General features: G+C 41.6%; 1 long non-coding RNA gene across 1 annotated transcript; it reads right to left on the bottom strand.

Moving 5' to 3' along the window:
• Positions 1–733: 733 nt before the first annotated feature.
• LOC116453687 lies at positions 734–12,831 on the bottom strand. The gene is made up of 3 exons (XR_004243902.1): positions 12,525–12,831; positions 8,897–9,020; positions 734–3,101 (listed from the first exon to the last, which is right to left on the bottom strand). It is a non-coding gene; the product is annotated as an uncharacterized LOC116453687 (long non-coding RNA).
• Positions 12,832–13,957: the final 1,126 nt, after the last annotated feature.

Genomic DNA, 13,957 nt, shown 5'->3' with positions numbered 1-13,957 from the left:
AACACTTGTGTTTCTAATTCAGGGGCTGGAAACTGTCACTGTCTCTCCCAGTTCAGTACCTGGAGTGTTAATCCGAGAAGTAATTAACAGGATGGAGTGTGATGCTAATGGAGTGAGCCCTGTGCCAAGGCTTGGAACCACACAGGAGGGAGGGGACCATGATTCTGGCATGTTTTCCTCCTCAGCATATGTGCCAGATCCTGGGCTCTGCCTTGTCAGTAAAAGCCTGGCTTCTAAGTAACACTTCAGGGTATTTTTGTCATTGATGCTGTGAATATTTGCAACAGCCAAAATAATTTGGATAAGCTTGTACTGGTTAGTTACCATGGTCACCTAATAGGCAGTGGCTTTGGGAAGCCTTTGGCCAGGTGTAAGGAAGGTTTTACTGTGCCTTCTGCTGGTAAATATGGATGGAAAACATGTAATGCGGTTTCAAGCAGTATTTATAGTTTTGCAAATAAAATTCCCTTAATCCAGACCAAATGTTAGGATTTCAAGGAGTTGTAACAGAGGTACAGACAAAGCTGGAGTTGCTTGTCAGTGAAATGGCTTCATGTTAGAAAACAAGACCGAATGTTTTCTCTTTCTTCTGATACTCAGTGTTGAGATAAAAGGCTTAATGCCCAAATTAGACAAGTCAAGTATTCTGTTTATGTTTGTCATCCTCAGCATTGACTCACAGAAGCTGTAGAACATGAGCACACATATTTTTGCATTACAATTTATTGAAAACTTTTTTTTTTTTTTTTTTTTTTTTTTTGGCAAGAGAAAAGCTAGAGCCCACTCTCCCAGCAACAGAATCAGCCAACCTTAAGGAGTGGAGGGCAGCTGGAAATGACATTGAAATATCCTGTAGGATGCTGGGAAAGGTAGAAAAGGGGAAATAAACCCATATTGCTTACTGGGGTTGTGGGAATGTTCTCAGTGTCATGTCAAGCCAGAAAGGTAGAAAAATGGAAATAAATCTAAATTCCTGATTGGGGTGGTGGGAAGTTTCTCAGTGTCTTGTCCTGCCTTTAACAATGTTTGGTGCCTTTAGAGGAGGGACAGACCTTGCTGCCTCTCAGTCAGCTTCAGCCAGTTGGTCCCTCTGGTCCTCAGCCTTCTCTGGCTCTGAGCCACCAGCATTTGGGCTCACAGCTGACACAGGGACACCAATGCTTTGGTGGCAGGGCATGAGCACCCAGTTATGTGACTTATGTGACTGCTACATGTGGCCCCTACATAGCCCAAGGGAGCTCACCCTTTACTCTCCAGCTCCCAATCTGATGATGAGCTTTTGAAGTTCATCCTGGAATTTTGACTGCTAAAAGAAACATTTCTCAAATCATCCCCCCTCACGGTTATTCCTTTTTCCATATCTAGTGAACATTCCTGCGCAGTTTGCTTCACAAAAAAAGAAGATATATTTGAAAAGTTCCACTGTTCAGTATGGAAGAAAAACTGTAGCTTGTAAAACAGAGCAGTCATTTTTGGGCCAGCTGTACTTGGTAGTCTGTTCAAGTTGGGGGATGCTGAGCTTGTGGGTAGAGCTTGGCAGAGTGAGGCAGCAAACTCGTTTGTAACACCCTCATTATTGTCCCTGTTCTGTTCTCTCACTAATTTCAGCTATTAAACAAATAAATGAGTGATTATGCCAGATGAGTTTTTTTTGTGTGAGAATATCTTCTCCTAGCACTGCCATCTTTTAGTGGTAATTATGCAGTCATACAGCTGTTGCTTGCAGGCAGGTTTGAAATAATATTTTTATAAGTTGTATAAATCACACCATAAAAATAAATTAAGAGACAAGAGCCTAGTCTGAAGACAACAGAGAAAAAAAAGCTGGGGATATGGATTATGGAATACCTGGAAAGAATACAGTCAGTGCTGACTATAACTGGGCTATGTAGTCACATGATTCCAAAATAGAATCATAGAATGGTTTGGGTTGGAAGGGACCTTAAACTTCATCTGGTTCCACCCCCCTGCCATAGGCAGGGGCACCCTCCACTATCCCACATTGCTCCAAGCCCTGTCCAACCTGGCCTTGGACACTCCCAGGGATGGGGCAGCCACAGCTTCTCTGGCCAACATGTGCCAGGGCCTCCCCACCCTCACAATGGAGATTTTCTTCTGTAAATCTAATCTGAATTTCCCCCCTTTCAATTTGAAAGCATTCCCTCTTGTTCTGTCATTACAGCTCCTGATGAAGAGTCCCACTCCAGTTCCCTGCAGCCCCTTCAGGTACTGGAAGGTGCTCTGAGGTCTCCACACAACCTCCTCTTTTCCAAGCTGAACAGCCTCAACTTTCTCAACTTGTCAAGTCTAAACCAATCAATTAAGGCTCTGGAGCTTAAAAAAGAATTCCACAGATGCTGAAGTGTCCACACCATGGGCAAGTCAAGTATTTTTAATTTCTCTGCTCAGATTCACAGTGAAGAGAGGGGGAAAAATTCCTGCTGCAGAAAGTCAAGTAGATGTGTCATGTTTTGGAAGATAAGAGCAGACCAGCATGAAAGTGCTGAGAAACCCAAGCCCCCAACAGTCCCAAGCTCACGAACTCCACATGCAACACTTTGCTAACACATTGACTCATACACTTGGATGCAGGTCCTTCCCAGCATATGGTCTGAAATGGGTCTCTCCTGTAAATTTCATGGAGTTATTTTCTTTATGGCTTTATTCTTCCAAAGCCCAGTAAAAATGCCTGTTCTGTTTATTCTGGCTATTTAGCCTAGCAATTATGTAATGCTCATGAAACAGAAGCAGCACATAATTTTTATGTTTCATAATATCTCTCCTCTGGAAAAAGCTGGCCACTTAGAGGAATTTTCTTCTCCCAGGATGCTTTTTTGGTGATGACTTTTTGGCAAAACCAAACTGCTGCAGTCTGGCGGGAGTCATTTTGTAACTGATTGACTATTCTGTTTTTGCTTAGGAGCATGCATAGCTTCCATTGCTTCTCTCTTCTGTTTCCCCTTTCTTCTTCCTGAGGTAAATAAGAGATAAATGTCTAATTTTGGCATTTAAAGCTGCCATATTTCAGGACGGTTTGGTTGGTTGGTTTGGTTGGTTTTTTCTTCATGGGCGTTCTCCTTTTCAAGAGATAATTGAAGAGACTACAAGTGAAAAAAGAAAAGAAAAGAATTTTGTGAGAATTTAGCATTCAGAGGTGTGGAAAGTTCATGGAAATTTTCTATTTCCTGGGTTACCATTCAGATATGTTTCCACCATACAGCTGTACTTACAATATCATGATGATTTTGTTTAAAAACCATGGATGTCTCAGTTTGGAGACAACTTTCAGGAGTAAACACCCTGGAATGAGCATTTCCTCTAAAGAGAAGGGGCTTCAATAACTCCCTTTTCTTCTGCCAATGAGAAAAATTGATACCAGCAGGTGAAAGTGAAAAAAAAAAGAGAACTGTTTATTAACAAAAAAATAAAGCAGGAGGGTGCCTACAAGGCACAGAAAAGGATTGAATGAATGCTAGATATGAATTCCTAGAAACTTAACCTACACACACACACACAACCACCCACAGCACAACAAAAAAATCTCAAAAACGCCTGCAGAAGAAAAATACACGGGCTGACCTCCTGGCCCAGAAAACAGAATGGTCACTGGTTCCTTTTGTCTCCGGCAAGGGGAAGAGGATGTTATAAATGAAGTCTGTAATTCATGCTGTTATGTATGAGAAAATGAACTGTAATGAAACTATACAGAGCCAGAGTTTCAACTCCCCCCCCCCACCCCACCAGCCTGGCTGAGAGGAAAATTTTACAACACTGGAGCAGTTGAAAAGGAAGTTCTTTCAGCACAGAAGTAATCAATAGGTGAGTACTCCACCCCAGGTGGGGTTGGATTTTATCACCGGGACATTAACACTATGATGACTTGATCACTATCTTCTGATATCTACATCTCAGCCGATAAGGAATTGGACATTCCGGGAACTCCATTGAGGGTTCCAGGAATCGAAGACAGACAAATTCATGACCGAAGCTGGACGATTCATCAGACCCAGGAAATGCTTTGTGCAGTCCAACTTCGGGACAAGAAAACATCATGAATATGCTAAATTGCAAGAAGAATAGAATTAATTCGGACTCTGCCCAAGAACTGTATAAGAAGGAACCAGCCGAAGCAGCATTTGTGAACTTGGGAGGTCTGATGCGATAGAGATCAGATCTATGCGTGTTCACCCAGCTCCGACCCCGGGCTCGGAGCTGCTTTTCTCGATCGTGGCTTTTGAGACCGATATTTCGGCCGCATAATAAATTTTATTTCTTTATTAATTCTGATTGGGCTATCTCGTTTATCTCAAGGAGTTCACAGAGCAGCATGGAGCAGAGCATGTGGGAAACCTCTGGCGTTGGTTTTCCTCCTCACAGCAGGCGAAACTGGTGGATTTTGATGGATTTCGCTGGCTCAGTCTTTCCCGGGGGTTTGGAGGCTCCCCGGTTCTCTGGCAGGCTCCCCGGGCCAGAGAGAAGGAAAAAACAACAAAACACTGCCGAGAGGATTTGCTGGTGAAAAGCCTCCAGGCCAGCGGAAGGGAAAAAAAACACCAAAAGAAAAACCAACCCCAGAAGCTTCTTGCCTAAATTGGTGAAAATTAACCGAGCAAAGGCAACGAAGTAACAATCCGTGTAGCCGTGGATGGAACCGAACCACGCAGGAGCCATCCTAAAGCTCCAGCAGCCGCTTCTGGGCACAAAGCAGACGGGGAATTAAGTACTGTCATAAAATCACCCCAAGGCAGTGGGACGCTAATAGAGGGATCCAATCCCAGACTTCTCTCTCATTTTCATGTAGACCCACAGCAGTTCCATTGAAGCCAAAGAATTAGTTGAAAGGAAAAAGACAAAGGAAAATTAAGAGAGTTTTTGGTGAGAAAAGTTTTACATCTGAATTTTAAGAAAATATAAATTAAGTGGAGGAAACAGGTGGAAAATTCTGATTATTAGGCTTGTATATGGAAAACAGACATGGATAAAGACAAAGCCTTTATTTGAATGAGTATTGTGGTTACAGGGATAAATATTTATAGGAAAGGTGTGAATTATTTATATGTGTTCCAAGACAGCAGAGTATAATAGCAGCCTTCCCCTGGATTTGTTACCCTGTAAGCTGGGGATTGCATGCACGGTGATACGGTATCTGATATTAGAGGATTTGTGTTTGACATGAGGAGATTGCAGTGGAGGGAGGGAGAAGCCTCATGTTTGAGTTTGTATTTGAAATTTGTGCAAAGGCCAACAAAAGCTCACAGCTCTGAGTAAAGAACATTCAGGGCCACATAAATCATCCATCTTATGTTATTATGCCACAGTGGCAAATTATGCTGGGTTTGTCTCTGCAGTTAGTGCAACAGATGGCAAAGATTTGCACAACCAGTTAAAATTCTTGGCAAAGCACATTTTTTAAATTTGTAGCTGAAGAGTTGTTTGGGATACACTGGAATATTTGTACCAAATGGGGGGGGAAAAAGCCTAACTTTTTTTATAGTCTCTCTTCCACTTAAAAAAATATAATTTTACACATTTGCCTAACAAGCAGCGCTGTTACACCAGCAGGTCCCATTCATGTTTGCACTGTGGTGGAGAAAACTGCCAGCCTCAAATTATCCAGGAAGCTGTTTTGAAAGGGGAAATGCAGAGCAGGGAGAAATTACCCCTCTTAGGGCTATTCAGGAAATTGGTAATAATACAGGCACATTGTATTTGGCTGCACAGAACAGGCTCACTCTGCTCCTCATTTGCAGATTGATGGTTCCCAAATCTGCCACTCTGGGCCCAGCAGGTGTAAAGGAAAGTTAGACCATATTCCTGAAAGTGGATTCACAAGGGGAAAAGTGCGGAGAGGTCTACTCAAACCAAAAACTGGTCTATAGGGTTGCTTCTCATCTTTAATTCATTGTTGTGTTACAGTCATACTCTATACTACAAAGGCTGCAATTATGTTGCAGTTCAGGTAAAAATTACAATGCATTTTCAGTGCATTTTAATACATAATTATCTGTTAGTTAATAAACCTGAACAGTTACCTGTTTAGAGGCCTTTTTACTCCAAAGGAATAATTCTGAATACAGGTACCAGCAAAAGCCAGGTATTACAATAAAACTGTACTCTCCCCCATTCATTCTCTGTTATTCAGTGGGAGAACTGGGGCTAATTTTGAAGTCAGTGCAAATCCCTGTTTAACAGCAGTGCAGTTTCCCAGTGATGTTCCAGGGCTTTTTGCTTTGCTGGTTGATTCCTGCACTGACTCACGTGTGCAGAGTTGTGTGGGACGTGGGTTTGGTCCTGCTCTAATTTGCTGTTTCTTGAGCAGGTTTTGCAGTGAGAACTGTGCTGAGCAGCACATCCAAAAATGGTGTGGAAAGTAATTTTCAGTGCCACAGGTGCCCTGACCTGCCCATATTCAATGCCATGGCTGAGGGCACTGTGGACCCAAACAGGAGAAGCTGGCATGAGGCTCACACAGGAGGTCTCACCAGACATTGAACAGACTCATAGAATCATTGTGGCCAGAAAATAATAGAATTGCAGAATCATTAAGGCTGGGAAAGAATAGAATCATGGAATCTTTAAGGCTGGAAAAGAATAGAATCATGGAATCATTACAGTTGGAAAAGACCTTCAAGATCATCAAGCCCAACCTTTGACCCAATCCAACCAGCACCCACTAAACCACATGGCAAAGGGTTGCACATCACACAGGCTGTTCTCATTTCCTTCCACTGTCAAAAAGAATCAGCCAAAGGGCTGGGGAGGCTCATGCAGCCTTCTCCATGGCCAAGGCCTCACTTGTATGTGAGGTGCTTCCTCCCACTGGTGCCTCAGTCAGGCAACCCTGAAAGAACTGAGAGGACCTGAAAAGTCCCCTGAAACGCTTGAGCCATGCAACAACATCCCAAGCCTGCCAAGGGCCTGGATTGGGGCAGCAGTGGGGCCAGCAGAACTATCAGCCCTTAGGAGGTTTCTCCAAGGAAGATTCTCCTTCATGCTCAGGGTCCTACCAGTGCCCCATGGTCATCCCCTGCTCGGCTGTGGATGAGCAGTGGGGGATGTGCCACAGAGACACTGTCACAAAAATATCAGAATACTTATTTTTTGGTGGAGAAAAAAATGGGCTATTACTCCTCTGAGGGCCATCAAACCTGGCTTCAAGCTAGGGCTATGTGGATAACTCATTTCTCTTTGATTTGGTTTTTATTTTGTCAGTAAAACACTGCACTGAGATAAAACACAACCCAGAGATAAAACAGATGATGTTTGTTCATTTCTATGAACTCACCCTCAGTAAGGACAGAGGCGAGCAGCCCAGCCTCACTCGAGAGAGGGATTTTTCAACACTTTTGATAAATTTTTTACAGAATTTCTCTCCCAGTTCTTCCACACGACTCCTGCATGCAAAGCAGCATTTCGAGCTTCACTGGATGGTGTGCTCTGTCCTGCTCTGTCCAATGAGCCAGCACATGCCTCTGCCCAAAGGGTAGGAAGTCCTTCCTGGCTCAGGCCTGGATTAGCTGAATTTAAGAACCCAATTCCCAATGAAGTCAATGTAACCTCTGTATCAAAAAGATTTTTGGGAGGCTGCATCTGCAGCACACTGCTGAGACAAAAGACAGAAGCTGCTGCCTCATAACATGCTGAAATAAGAGGCAAAATTATTTTTTTTAATATCGTAAATAATTAATTCCAGATTATGTGACTCCATAATCACACAGAGAATTTTCCTGCTTAATATCCCTCCTTCTCACAGAGTCTCCATGAGGGCAGACTGGATGTTTTAACCTTTAGTGGCAGCTGACCATTCTTCCTGGATTTACGTGGTGCTATGCTATTCGCAACTTTTATATCTTTGGCTGTAATAAATGTTGAGCCTTAACTTCCCTTCGCAGATAAGCTGTAGGTGGAAAAAACACTTGCTAATATTTTACTCATTTTGTTTATTGGAACAGCCCTGGATATTTGTTCAGCCTTGTGGATTTCTACCTAATACTTTCCACAACTTTAAACCACTTCTCAGCATTGCTTCTCAGACAAAAGAATTAAGTTTTGGGTTTCCTCAATCATCTATTTGGTTACAAACCAGTGATTTCCATGCTCCTGGTACCACTTTTTAGGTTTATAACATATTCCTTGGATTTTCATCTGACATATTTATTTCAGTGAGTAGCTGTGGCCTTACATAGCCTTGTACTAAATATGCAAATACTTTCCAGCCATATTCTGGCAATATAATTTAGTAGAAAAAAAAAGTATTTTTTAATCTCAACTAGAATTTTATATTCACTTTTAGCAATGAATTAACATGATACTTTTCCTACTATCTAGCTGCAAAATGAAACATTTCACCTTTGCAGTAGAAAATATTCAAAATAATAATTCAGAGTAATGGAAAATAAAATAATTTTAGGCTGGTTACAAGAATCCCTAAAGCTTTCTGGGGCAAATGTGCAACTGGAATTTTCCTCTTTTAGCTGAGAGTTTAAAAACTCTCTGTTGTTTGTATCACAGGATCTCCCAGTGAACTGCCCTCAACAAAAATCCAGCTGCAAAAGGCAGAACAGACACTGCTCATTATCCTCTTCTTCACTTTAACTGTAAGGCTTCTTTTTTTGGTTGTTATTGCCAGAAGCTGGAATAATTTGATTTGATGGCATCACAGGAGTTTCTCAGGTTCATATGGAATCATCTGGGTCTAATATGATCCAGCTCAATTTCCAAGAAAAAAATCTGATCTTCAGACTTTTCTTGTTCCATTTTTATCACCAGCTTGCTGTGTAAGGCATTTTTCAGCAACCTGGCCCATTTTTCCCCTTACCTGATAAAGGAACATCTTGACATGTTCACAAGAACAAGTAGGGGGAGATTAAAAATACCACAAAATGCAAAAACTTACTCAGCTGGATGAGGTTTTTCCAGTATTGTCATGAACTTCTTTATTCACAGCTGATTTCTCTAAGGATATGTATTCCAGTTAATCTGAGATCTTGCCCAAATGTTCAGTGCTGTAATCGAGGTTTCTGTTAGGGACAGGGGAAAAACAAACAAACAAAAAGAAATGTATGCAAAGCAGTTACCTAAATGAGCAGATATTCTGTGACAACACCACTTCTTTGTGATAAAGTAATTTTAGAAAGAAACTATTAAAACTGCATTCTTGTGCAATTCAAGAGATGGAACTGAAAGTAGTTCTCTTATAGGGTCGGCTTCTCTAAATTTGTATTAGTGCTTAAATTGGTCTGATTTTTGGTTGGAAAAGTGGGACATTCTTCCTGTTTTGTGGTTTTTTAACTTTAAAAAGCTGAAAACCATCCTTCTTTCGAGCAACTCATTAAAAAGGTGACAGAAACAAATCATTGTTTTTCTTCGGAATGAGTCAGTTGAGAGAGAAGGACTAAAAAGAAATCCTCAACCCTCTTATCTGCCATAAGGGGGTAACAAGGTCAAATTAACAACATGACACAGGAGGCCCTGGGGAATTAATTCAGGTCAGCACATGTATGACTCCTGGAGATAAAGAGGGCTGAGAAGGATGCAGGGCCACAGCTTTCCCAAAAAAATGAAAGCTTTGGGGGCTGGGAGGTGGCTGCTCTGTTGCCTATCAAAGGTTTCTTTGATGGGCTTCCTTTTAGGAAAAAAGATGCTGCCAGACCACTGGTTTCTTGTGCTGCCTTAATGACTCTGTTTAATTCTCCTGGTAAGCGCTTGAAATGTGAAACTGGGATGGAAAAGAAAGGGAGATAGGTGAACAAGATCAATGACTTTTAATTTTCTCTGATGTGTCTTTGGATAAAAAAATAAATTTCCTGGAACGGAATTTGTTAAAATAGAAATTGATAGTGCTATTTCTCATCCTGTGAGACTTTATTTACTACAAGAGTAGAAAATCTATTTCTTCCTATAATGGCAAGAGTTCCATTTTTAGCCTTTTTTCCTAAATGACCAATACTTGTCTCTTCCTTCATTCCCCCACTCCTCTCCTCCATGATTTGAGTGCATTGAGTGAGTCCAGCCCAGCCGGCAGAAGGGTCTCAGAGGCAATCAACTGCTGGGGATGTCACAGGAGGAGGTGGCTGGGTGAAGTCACTGAGAGCACTCTTTTGAGGAAGGGGCTTTTAGGAGAGCTCTGACCCTTTTCTACTGTCAAATAACCAGCACAGACAGAGGTGTTAGGAAGAATTGAGCTGCAGAGAGAGCCTGCAATTGGATCTGGCTTCTTCTCAGCCCTCAGGACAGGCACCCACAAGGTGCAGAGCCAGAGCTCTCCAGCCATCTCCCACTGCTTGAGGGCAGACCCTGTGCTCTGTAGCCAGGGCTGTGCAGGTAGTTTGTGTTTTCACAGTTGTTCAATCTTCTTGCTGTCCCTTTCTGTCAGCCTTGTTTTGGGCAGGTTGCTAACAAAAATTCCAAGCAGGATTTTAAGAGAGAGCAGGATTTTAAAAGCGGATGTTGACAAGAGAGGAAGCATCCAATTGTTGCAGTGGAATAGAGGGAGGCTGGCCGAAAGAGGAGAAACTCCATTGGGTCTGAGCAATTGATTTCCTGGCTCACAGGTGGCCTCCTCAACTCCTCAAAATAGTCTCGTGATCCTTTGACAGTGTTTCCTACAACAGAAAATTTGCCAAGAGCACCAAGAGCCTCATTAGGCAGGGTTTTTGGTCAGCCAGGGTTGAATTTGGGAGTGTTCAGGACTTCCTGGCAGGAATTGCTCTGTTCTCCTGTCCTGGCAGTAGGGAAAGGGGAATGAGAATAGCTTTGCTCCCCACTGCAGTAGCATGAAATTAATACCACTCACTGCCCTGCTCTCCACTGCATGGAAGCTGAAGCGGCTGAATCCCTCCAGCCAGAGATGGATAAAAAGCTGGAAAACCTTGTCCAGTTATTCCTCAAGCTAAAAAGGAAATAAGTCTGTTGTAAATGGGTAAAATTCTCCAAGATGAGTGCCCAGGAAGGAATAAACTAATAAAAGTGTCTACCCTGAAGAAGAATACTTATAACTTCTGAGGCTGAAGTGCTTTTCATGCTTTAAAGGATGGGGCATTTTGAACAACACTTAAGCTAAATTGTCTGGTTTATAATATGAGATGGTAAATCCCATCCTCCTCACAAATTAAGTCCATGCCCTGAAATATGTGAAGTAGTTAGCTTTTGAGTTGGGTCTTGTTAGGTCAATAATCAAATAATATCTTCATATCTGTTTTTCATGTTTCAGAATAATTATGCTTATAGGTATAAATATTAATTTCTGCTCAATATGTATGCGCTTTGGAATCCCGAGGTGTGAATAACATTATCTAATTGCAGAAGCTATAATATTAATTAAATTCTGTCAGATAATTTTTAACTGGGTGTATTATGAGTCAGATATGTGCCAGCAGGAGGGTTTTCTGCAGAGCTGTGTAATGCTCTTCGAAGTTTCCCTCTGGCCAGGAGGATATCACAATGTACAGCTGCTGGCATAACGGAAGAGAAATAGAAAAGGGCTTTGTGAGGCCAGAAAGGCTTTATAATTACTGTACCAGATATGTTCCGTGTAGTTAATTCTACTTCCCTAGCAACCTGATTAGTATCTTAAAAGCAGTAATTTTCAAAATCATTACAAGTTGACCAACACTGAGATAATAATGTTTATGTTATGATAAATGGGTGCTGTTCTAAAAATGATGTAAAGTGTATTTTGCTTCTTTCTGTCATTACCCAAAATCTCCAGAAAATTTGTACACTGTGGAGAACAGCAAGGAGAACAGTGGACATGACTGTGTGCACCCATTTGCTTCTTAGCAACAGATTAACATGCTAAAGTCAGTTTTGGGAGGGTTTCCTGAAATCATAGGAAATAAAACCTACAGGCTTTACCTACAGGAAAGAGCCACCCCAGCCAGAGTCAGTTCAGTGTGTTGCCACTCTCTGATATTTGACTTATATTGCTGTGCCACTTCCTTTGTATTTATAGAAATATACAACTTAATCATTTGCTAATGAGCAATGCATCTACATAATTAATAGCCCCAGTGTGTGTTTTGTCTCTCTCTTTTCCGAGTCCAGCTTCCCGCATAGAAAAATTTCATGGAGGGATCATACAAATGCAGGCACTTCATAACCTCTGGTTTTGAACTTCTGAGGTTCTTGTCTGAAGCTCCATGGGATCCTCCCCAAACAGAACTCCCAATATGTTCATCCTGGCTGAGTGTTTTAACTCTCAGAACAGCCAGAAGGTGTCTGTGACTTGATAAACACAGCACAGGCCAGGCAGCACATCCCAATCCCACACCACTCCCTGTCTGCTCTGTGCTTGGCAGTCATGCCCACATTTGTTACAGCTGATTCATCTTTAAGTGAGATTCATTGATACATCATTTATCTGCTTTTTCTGCTGGAAGAAACATTAAAGAAAAAAGAGATTCCTGTGCCATATGTAACCCAGAAATAGATTAGTTTAAGACAAGAGTTTTAAGGAGAACATCTGCTAGCCTAGCGTGGTTTTTTTTTTTTCCTTTCTTAAATATGCAAACAACAATGGTTACCTGATTTCAAATCGAGATGCATCATGAGTACCAGGCTGTTCATCCATTCGGACCAGCAGTCACTGTTTAACTCTCTTATTCTGGTCACAAAAGGCTTTGATTTTTTCTTCCCGTGAATTTTTTTGCTCAACTCTATAGTTGCCATACCTGAGTTTTGTCCCCTTTTTACTGTTTGCTGTTTGTGTGTGGTGGCATCCAGCTGGTTAATTGAGCCAGGTCACAGTGTTTCTGATTTCTGACTAAATGCCCCGAACTTTTTAAACAAGGAGTTAGCTGTGAACTAGCAAACATTCTGGCTCCCCCAGGAATATCTTTGTTTGCATGAGAATATATTCATACAGGAACAGCCACTCCCCAACCATTTGTGCAAACAAAACATGTTTTCTTGAATATTCATGAACAACACGGGGCACAAACACGGCTGAACCAAACAGCTGCTCAGAATTCATTAACCCGTTCTGTAAACAGAGTTTGGCAGCATTTGACCAGCTCTAGGTACTGCTGTCTGACAGGAGCACAAACGAGCTGAAATGTTGACAGTAGTAACAGCAGATTAAAAAGTAAAAGTAATCAACGATGCATTTACATGCCCACTACATCTTACTGTGTGTAAAGGCCAATGATGATTATGAGCCTAATTCCACTTTTTTTGCCTCTTCGATGATGAAAAGCACTAACAAAATAACACATCTCATTGGGAGCCTTTTCTCAGGCTACTTTGGCTGTTTCATCTCTTCAAGTATTTCCTTCATTATCTTATTTCCATCCTGCAGTCTTGATTGCTGGAATAAATTTGTTGCTTGAAAATGGTTCCTTTATTAAATATTCTGCTTGATTTCTTGGTCTTTTTCCACCACTGGTGTCCATTGTTTCCAGCAATGAGCAGAATGGTGTCCCAGGACTGGAAGTGGAACAAAAATCACCTTTTTTAGTTTGTGCTGTCTCATCTGTCTCTTGTTCAGCTGCCCAGGATGGTGCTGCTCTGCTCAGAAATGCCAGTATTTCAGCTGGAGAGAAGCAGAATGTGGCTCTTTAACAATGAGCAAAACTTTCCAGGTTGGTGAAGAAAGTGGCAAGGAAAAACAAGTCTATGAGGGCTGTGGTGATTAAAAAGGCAGACAAGTTTTGAAGCGTAAACTGGAAACTATCCTCAATTAATTCTTGAACTGCTGACTTCCTAAACCAATTTAGTCATTCATCCATGAAGCTAAAAGGAGTTAGTTGCTGTTTATGTCTAGGAGAGTTGTGGAAGCTCCTTTTTGTTGGGTTTGTTTTGTTTTGCTTGAATCTGCATGTAATCACTTTGCCTGCTATGGTTTTTTTTGTGTGCAAAAGTGCAAATTAAAAGTGTTTCTGTGATTTCTGGAACTGTAAGTGAAAGTCTCCGAGAGAGAAATTAAATTCATTGCCCTAAATTGAGCAGATCCTAATTT

The sequence above is a fragment of the Corvus moneduloides genome, chromosome 19, assembly GCF_009650955.1.
Source record: "Corvus moneduloides isolate bCorMon1 chromosome 19, bCorMon1.pri, whole genome shotgun sequence".
Taxonomy (NCBI): Eukaryota; Metazoa; Chordata; class Aves; order Passeriformes; family Corvidae; genus Corvus; species Corvus moneduloides.
The sequence above is the reverse complement of the archived record's forward strand: the minus strand, read 5'-3'. Positions and strand labels throughout refer to the sequence as shown.